Consider the following 8,250-nt stretch of genomic DNA (forward strand, 5'->3'; position numbering starts at 1 on the left):
AATCCCATATTTTTTTTGCTGACTCACAAGCAGAGATGTGGTTGTATTCTTCAGCACCTATTCCACACACTAGCAACTTTTTAGCGTTGTAGTGTTTCTCGATCTTCTTTTTGTCCGCCTCGTTATACTGTTGGCGAGTCTTGGGAACGATTTTTGTAATTTCACCATCTTTCACTTCGGTTGTTGGGATGAAGGGTCCATCCAGAACAATATCCCATAACTCGTTGTCTTCAGCCATTAAATAGTCATGCATCCTTGTTTTCCACCAGCTATAGAGCTGGCCATTGAAACGAGGTGGTCTTGTTGACGATTGTCCTTCTTCTAGGTTCAGTGGAGCAGCCACCCTTTTACATGAATCTCTCTCTTGGTGTTAACCAACTATAGAGCACCTTCTCTGATACCAATTGATAGAATACATGCGTCCACTATCAGTCAACAAACCAGGTCCCTTGACTCAGCAAGAACAGTAATAAGACGAAAGCAACAAACAAAGGACAACACAAGTAGTTTACGTGGAAACCTCCTTGCTCAAGAGAGTAAAACCACAAGCTGTCTCACAAGGTTTTCAACTCTTTTCACTAATCTTCTTCCAGAAAAAGTGAAACACAAATACAACACATATGAGATTAAGTTATTAATCTCAAAGCTAAGTAATAACTCTATTACTTCTGAGCATAAGAAAATACTACACTGCCAACTAAGCTATCACCCCTAGACAACTTAGAATTCAACTAAGCAGATACCACATTGTCCACTAAATCAACTAGCTCTTATGACTTGGAATTTTCCTAAGTAGATACAACACTACCCACTAAATCAGTTAACTCTAATCGATTTAGACTTTTACAAACCAAATAATTGATCTGAGTCCTTTATAGATTAGGAACAAATTTACAATGTAAGCACACAAGTTATAATCCTAAGACAACTAGACAATTTTTAACACTATCAGGTCCTGTTGCTCTTGAGGATGATTCTTCTTGAAAGTAGGTCTTTGCAAGTGTTCCTGAGAATTTTCAAGTTGCAAAAACTAAGGTTGTATCTATTGGACATACCCTTTATGAAGAATAGACACAACCTTCAAGGCCATGCCATTGGCCGAGGTTTCTACCACAGTTGGAGACTGTGCACCAACCAATTGTACTTTTTACAGCCTGGTATTAGTGTGTACATTGACACAAGGATCAGGTCCCTTTACAAGGTCCCATGGTTTGTCAAATCATTAAAACTGCAAATAACATATTCCTATGACTTGATTGATATCGTTTCGAGATGAAAAATAAAACTTTAGCTTTAGGTGATTCTGGAATCATGCCAGTTTCCGAGAATGTGGAGGTCTTGGTTTGATTTCATATTTGCGGTTGAAAATAGGTCTAACTGTGTAATACTTGTTTTGTTTTTAAATATTACTCTATTTCATCATGTATTTGCAGCCTGAAGTTCTTGCCCGACAATCTAGTAACTCTTCGTCTCTTCTTCATATTAAGAAGAGCTTGTATCTTCGTGCACGTATCCATCATGAATACTCCTCTTTTTGATGAAAATGAATTCAAGACCGAAGATGTTGAAACCGAGGACAGTTGAATAACATATGTTTTATATCTTCAAGTCCAAAGTAGTAAGTAACCTGATTTAACTTCATAGTTTTCTGTTGTTGGATGGTGCCATATCAACCAATCATTATAACCTATAATAGAAAACGGGAGAGACAATATAGCATCGACATCTTCAGCTTCAAAAATCATATTTAACTCTTGTATTTTTCATCTGTGAATATTTTTTGGTTTTTAAAAGGTTTGAATGGAAAATTAAGAGTTATGACTTTTATAAAGAGTTGTGACTTTTATGAAAATTTGTGACTTTTATGAAGAGTTGTGATTTTTCTGAAGAGTTGTGACTTTTTTGAAGAGATGTGAGTTTTTTGAAAAGTTGCGAGTTTTCCATAGAGTTGTGACCTTTATGATAAGACACAAGAAGCATTCACACTACCCTTTGTTGTCTATAAATAGAGGGGTTTTCTCTTTTTTTTCAACAACGATTTCTAGATTTCTGTTACTAAATCTAGTATTCTAAGTGTATTTTAGCGTCGTTGAGTGGTTCGCTGACATCGTGATTTTAGGTACCGATACACCAGTGAGTAAGATTGTTCTATCTTGGGAGGATATATTTTATTAAACTCGGGTACTTGAGAGGAATAATTTACTTAAGGATATACTGTGCATTTAGTGGGATCGATTTTCTTCTTTGAGAAAAATATTTTGTATATTATTTTTGATTTGTTTCAAGTTCTATTTCTTTACTGCTTTTGAGTTTCTAAATTTGAAAATACTCTTTAAACTTTGTTGTTTCTTACCAAGTTCTCAAAATGCATATTTCTTTTGTCCTATATTTGTCCGCACCAGTAATTTGAAAAGAGGGATGTAAATTCCTTATACTGACCATCACAGAGTTGGAAACAAGAAAAAGCTTACACAGGGATCACTGCTAGTACATACTTAAGCACAATCTCTTTTCCCGCAATACTTGAAAAATTTAGGCTTCCATCCTTTTATTTTTGTCTTGACTCTCTCCTTTATAAACTGTAGCATCTTTTGTTGAAACGTCCCACAAAAGCCGGTAAACACAAATACATAGCCATGCCTTTTATTTATCGTTGTCCAAGCAACAACGACACTCAACTTTCTCCTCCTCTCTCATATTTTTACTAAAACATATTGCTGATTTATCTATATTAACCACTTTCCTAGAGCTTTGATCATATTTCCTTAAAATATATGCTACATAACTTGCATTTTGATTGTTAGTTGCACAAAATATAAAGGATTCATCGACAAAAAATAAATGAATTACACTTAATTAATTAATGTTCAATGATAAATTTGGTAAGAATATCTTTAAGATTTTCTACGAACCGTAACTAGGATGTGTATATAAGATAAGAAGAATTATCTGACATTATACTAAAAGGAAACATCAAACAAAATTCAGCAAGTAAAGTCTCTTCTCCCTATTTTGATGTCTATATATATTTCTGGGTGTGTGCGCTATTTAATTGTTCCTTTTTTGGGTGTTTTTGATGTATTTTTCAGGTAAAGTTATATGTTTTATTCTTGAAATTTTGGATTTTTACCTTACATAGGATCTAAGGAGTGATAAATATTAGTTTTGTTGTTACCGGATATAGGATCTAAATGTGTTCATTCAATAAATCAACTATGCGTCAATCCGAACCTAGTTGAATTTATCTGACATTATACTAAAAGGAAATATCAAACAAAATTCAGCAAGTAAACTTTTTTCTCCCCTTTTTTGTCTATGTTTTTTTCACTCATTTTTTGCTCATTCAATACTCTTTTTTCTGTTCAAGAACAAAGAAAAAGGTTCTCATTTGATTCCTATATATATGTGTGTGTGTGTGCGTGCGCACCATTTAATTGTTCCTTTTTATTTGGGGTGTTTTTTATATTTTGTTTCAAGTGAAGTTTTGTTTTTTGTTCTTGAATTTTTGAAATTTTACTTGATATACGATTTGATGAGTGATAAATATTGGTTTTGTTGTTACCTGATATAGGATTTATATATGTTCAATCAATCAAACAACTATGTCTCAATCCGAACCTAGTTGAATTTACTGGTAATGTTAGGATTTTTCTGTCTATTTTGCAGAATTCTAATGATTTTATCTGATTTTCTAGTAATTTTGATCAAGTGTTTTGAGGTTTGATACCTGTTAGTTGTTAGTAATAAATTAGTTTGAGGTTGCAACTCATTAGCCATTGTATTGTTGTAACACCCCGAAATACTAACCAAGAGTCGCATGTCGATTTACCTTTGCTTAATTACTACAATATGTTTTATTCTTGTTTTGGGAACTTGAAATTTTGTCATATTTGCAAACTTGCTTAACATAAATTGAGACAGTCATTTAAGGGATTGTGTTGGGGTATTTATGTAATATTCTAATTAGAATTATGTATAACATGAAAGGGAGGTGAGGGTTATACATATAGGTATATATGTATGCATTTTGGGCAGCCAGCCTTTTTTTTGGGCAGCCACCTTTTGGAGATAGTTGTTCATGTGATAAACATCACTCTTGATACTATATTTTGACACCTCCTCTAGTGAAATTCGTTTCCCCTGAAGTCTAAGAACCTTAGAACATTATCTAACCATTTGTTCTTCAAAATCACAAGAGAAAAACTTGGTCCTTTTGGCTGGAATTCGAGACACACCCTTCTCTTTGGTAAGTGATAAAATCTGTTTCTGAGTTGGGTAGTGTTTGGTATTTTATACATATCTCGATCTCTAGGACTTCGTTTACAGTGAATACGTACAGAGAATTTGTACACCTACAACTCTTATGTTTATGTAAAACTCTAATTTAGCTGTTATGGATTCGAAATATGGGACATAACATAGGACAAGTTCTGTCCAGATTTCGGAATTTGAAATCCTGTATGAACAACTGTTAGTGTTTCGAATATATCTTTTTTTACAGAATATATTTTGCGATGATTCTTGGTTATTTGCAACCTTAAGAGATGTGCCAACATCTTTCATGAAGGATATAAAGTCCAGTTTTGCCTTTTTCCGTTTCAAATCTAAGTTGCGACATGATGTACTAGACTGGACAGAATCACTGTTTTGGGATCATAGTCGTATTTGTATAGGCAAAGCTTACTTGTAATGATAATCCTATTTTACATCAACATTATTGATCTACTAGGAATTAAAGAAGTTATTTAATTTTATTTTAAGGTTGTATATACTCGTGAATAAGTTGAGGACCTTGATACGTTGGTTGGTCTACGGTTTAACCTCTTGAAGTTGTGTTGGACTGTTTCTAAGCTAAACATTGACGTTTGTGTATAAACTAGTACTTGTACTCTTTTTACCTGCTAGTATATCTAAAAGTTTATCTTGGGACCTTGGTTACCCCTTGTCACTTTGCATTGTCGTGTTGGTACCCTTTTAGACATTAAAGACATTTGTGTAACTCGCCCACTTGTACGGATTGTTGGATCACTTGGTACTCTTGTTGGGACCTTATCCTTCTTGTGGCTGTGACTTTGTCACTATTGACATGCCTCTTGATTTGGATCATTTGCCATCTTGACTCTGGATTTTTAGTCCATCTTAAGAATTAAAGTTGTCCATTTTAAATACGAACTAGAAAGCCATTTTTAATATGGTTCTTGGTTCTCTTGATTATTGGGCTTTGACCCTTCTTGATATAGGGCGTCGGCCCTTCTTGATACCTGCTTGTGATTGGCGTGTCGACATGATGTATATATTGGGCGAGCCTTGTTGTTGAATTTCTTGGAAAATGATGCTATGAGCGTTCTTGACATTTGGATCTCTAAATATCAAACTTGATACTCTTTATATATGGTTTACTTGATTTATTTGTTATGTTTCAATTGTGTTGCCTATGACTTGAGAAAGGTAGCTTTGTGAATCTGAGGGCTCAAAACCTATAGTTTTACACCACTAAGCTATATGCTTAGCGATAGTTGTTTCTATTGTAGGGAATGATCGCGAGGAGGCATGAAGCTGGCCATTGGAGATGGAGATTTTGAGAGCCTTAAGGAAGATCACATATGCATATAGGCATGTATATTTTGTATAAAACTTGGGACTTGTACATGATCTATGTGTTGTTTATTTACATGAGCTTTGAAGGCCGATTTGATCATGTCACTTTTTGGGGGTGTTTAAACCCAAGTTTTGTAATATACTAAATTTACTTTTGGTTTGGATGTTTGTGTGAAGCATGAACTGGCTAAATTTGGTACTCGAAAGTTGGTAATATTCTTTTTATATCATTCTTAAGTGTGAGGATAATATATGCATGAAAATCTCGGAAGTTATTTGCTTAGATTATTATGGAAGGGTTTGTCCGCCATAAGTTAAAATTTTGCGCAATATCAATTTGACATCAAATAAATGTTTAAATGGGCAGGATGCACATCCTTAACTATTCCTTTTTTTTCTTTCTGAACCGAATCCCTCTACTAAATTATAATCATTATGGCCATAGTTAATCTCTTTTAAATGTCGCAAGTATTTACATAGATTTCTTGTTTAAGTGGTAGTACCCTTTCGAAAGGGTCGCTAACAATTGTAATGCATTGTTAGATACAATATTTGTTTTGCTTCTTTTATGTTTATTTTTTGCGAGTATGATTGTTCTGTTTCTCTTCTTTCGTATTGTATTTGATATTTTCCCATATTTGGTTGCAGAGTGCTACTGGAGGAGTGTGGTCTTGTGATTGAGTTGTGTTCTACGACTTGGTTGTGCTTGATTAATATCATCTCGAGATGGAAAGAAAAGCTTTAGCTTTAGCTGATTATGGAATCATGCCAGTTTCCAAGAACGAAGAGGTCTCAATTTGATTTCTTATTTGCTATTGAAAATTGGTCTAACTATGTAATACTTGCTTAGTTCTTTAATATTACTCTATTTCATCATGTATTTGAGGGGTTGACAAATGATGGCGAAAAAATAAGTACAGAGGAAGAATGTTATGCTTCTGATGCTTTTGAAGGACGTGTTGACACTGATAATGTGGGGTGCTCCAGAGAGGATGACATATATGAAGATGGTGAGATCCGAGAACCATTGGTGCAGTCAATTGCAGAAGACCCAATGGCTGAGGGGGTGGATTCAGGAAAAAATAAGGAATCTTCAAGTTAAAATGTTCATTATTCTCTTTTCTTCACTGATGAAGAAAAAGGTTACAGTGTGCCACTTCACACTCTTGAGTCTCATGATGACTTCATGAAAGCTTATGATGACAAAGCTTAAAAAATTATAATTTTGCTGTCTTCAAACTTGCAACGGGTAGTTTGCTGCCTTCAAGAAGTGGAAGAGAGAGGTATTCTTATATGGAGGAGAAGAAATTCCATCTACAAAGGAATAGGTGATTTTTTTTATTGCTGTTTGATTTGTAGTTATTTTTTATAATGTTGCTCAACTCTTGACTTTTTATTACTGTGCTTTTTCCAGAGATGAAATCTATGTTTATGGTCCCAAATTTGCTCGAGATAGGTTTCAGGACCGTACATTTGGTAGGTCGGGGGGGGGGGGGGGGGGGGGGGGGTGGGGGGGGGGGGGGGGGGGGGGGGGGGGGGGGGGGGGGGGGGGGGGGGGGGGGGGGGGGGGGGGGGGGGGGGGGGGGGGGGGGCGGGAACTTCATGCATGGAAGAGATAAGGGTTGGGGATGGGGCTAGGGCCGGTATTCTAGGTGTGATTTTGAAAGCTATGGAGGTGTAGCTGATTATCCCTTTAGACATAAACGTACAACTCCTGCTTGGGAGTCTGCAAATGAACGTAATGACTATGATGGTGCTGCCTTTGGTATTAATAGGAGAAGGACGCCATTAAATGATGACTTGCCTTCATCACGACATCCACCTGCACGTCGACAGTCCCTCGGTGGAAGAGAAGATGTTGCCATGATAGGCACTCAAATGCTTCGTAGAGCTCCCAGGAATATCAACCCAAGAAGATGCACTGGTGAAGATGGCTTTGCGTATGTTGGTGTTCGGCATAGTGAGAAGTTTAATAGAGACTTTCCAACTGATATTAGTAGTCCTGTTTACAGTCACCAGCATTCTATGCACGATGGACCTGATAGTAATATCTCTCAGGGTGATACAGAGTTTACTGCGATGCAAAGAAGCGGTTTCCCTCGAATGTGATCGAAATCTCCTGTTAGATCCTGTACTTGGTCCCTTCCTCCCAGGAGACTGACAGAAGGATTGAATGGTCGTCAAGATTTATCTCAACATAGGTCTCCGGCTATGTATAGGGAAGATAGAATGAGGTCTTCTTCACGAACTTCTATTAATAAAGAAACAAAAGCTCCTCAGAGGCGTGATCCTCCATCTTATACTGCTTGACGTCTGAATGATATGAGGGATGTGGATGGTGTACAGGAGTACGAGAATCCAAGGTCTCTTTCTAGCTAAAGAAGTCCACCTGATCAGGTATTTACTACAACCAATAGGCCGAGAGTTGAGATTTTAGATCCTCATGAGAGGGCTGATGGTGTTGGGTACTTTGATGGGCCGATACACACTAGTGGATCTCGTGAGCATCACAGTAGAGAAAGAAGTAATTATGGCGAAAGGCAAGGAGGACTTAGGGAAATGAGAAATGTCAAAGAGCAAGAAGGTGGTAATTATAGACTGAGGCATAAAGAACAATTTAATGGCTTCAGATTGAAGAAAAGAAGATTTTGA

At 36.3% G+C, this 8,250-nt stretch overlaps 1 pseudogene; it reads left to right on the plus strand.

Annotated features, from left to right (window-relative positions):
- Nucleotides 1-6,324: 6,324 nt before the first annotated feature.
- Nucleotides 6,325-8,250, plus strand: LOC125855979 (uncharacterized; annotated as a pseudogene).

The sequence above is a fragment of the Solanum stenotomum genome, chromosome 2 (genome assembly GCF_019186545.1).
Source record: "Solanum stenotomum isolate F172 chromosome 2, ASM1918654v1, whole genome shotgun sequence".
Taxonomy (NCBI): Eukaryota; Viridiplantae; Streptophyta; class Magnoliopsida; order Solanales; family Solanaceae; genus Solanum; species Solanum stenotomum.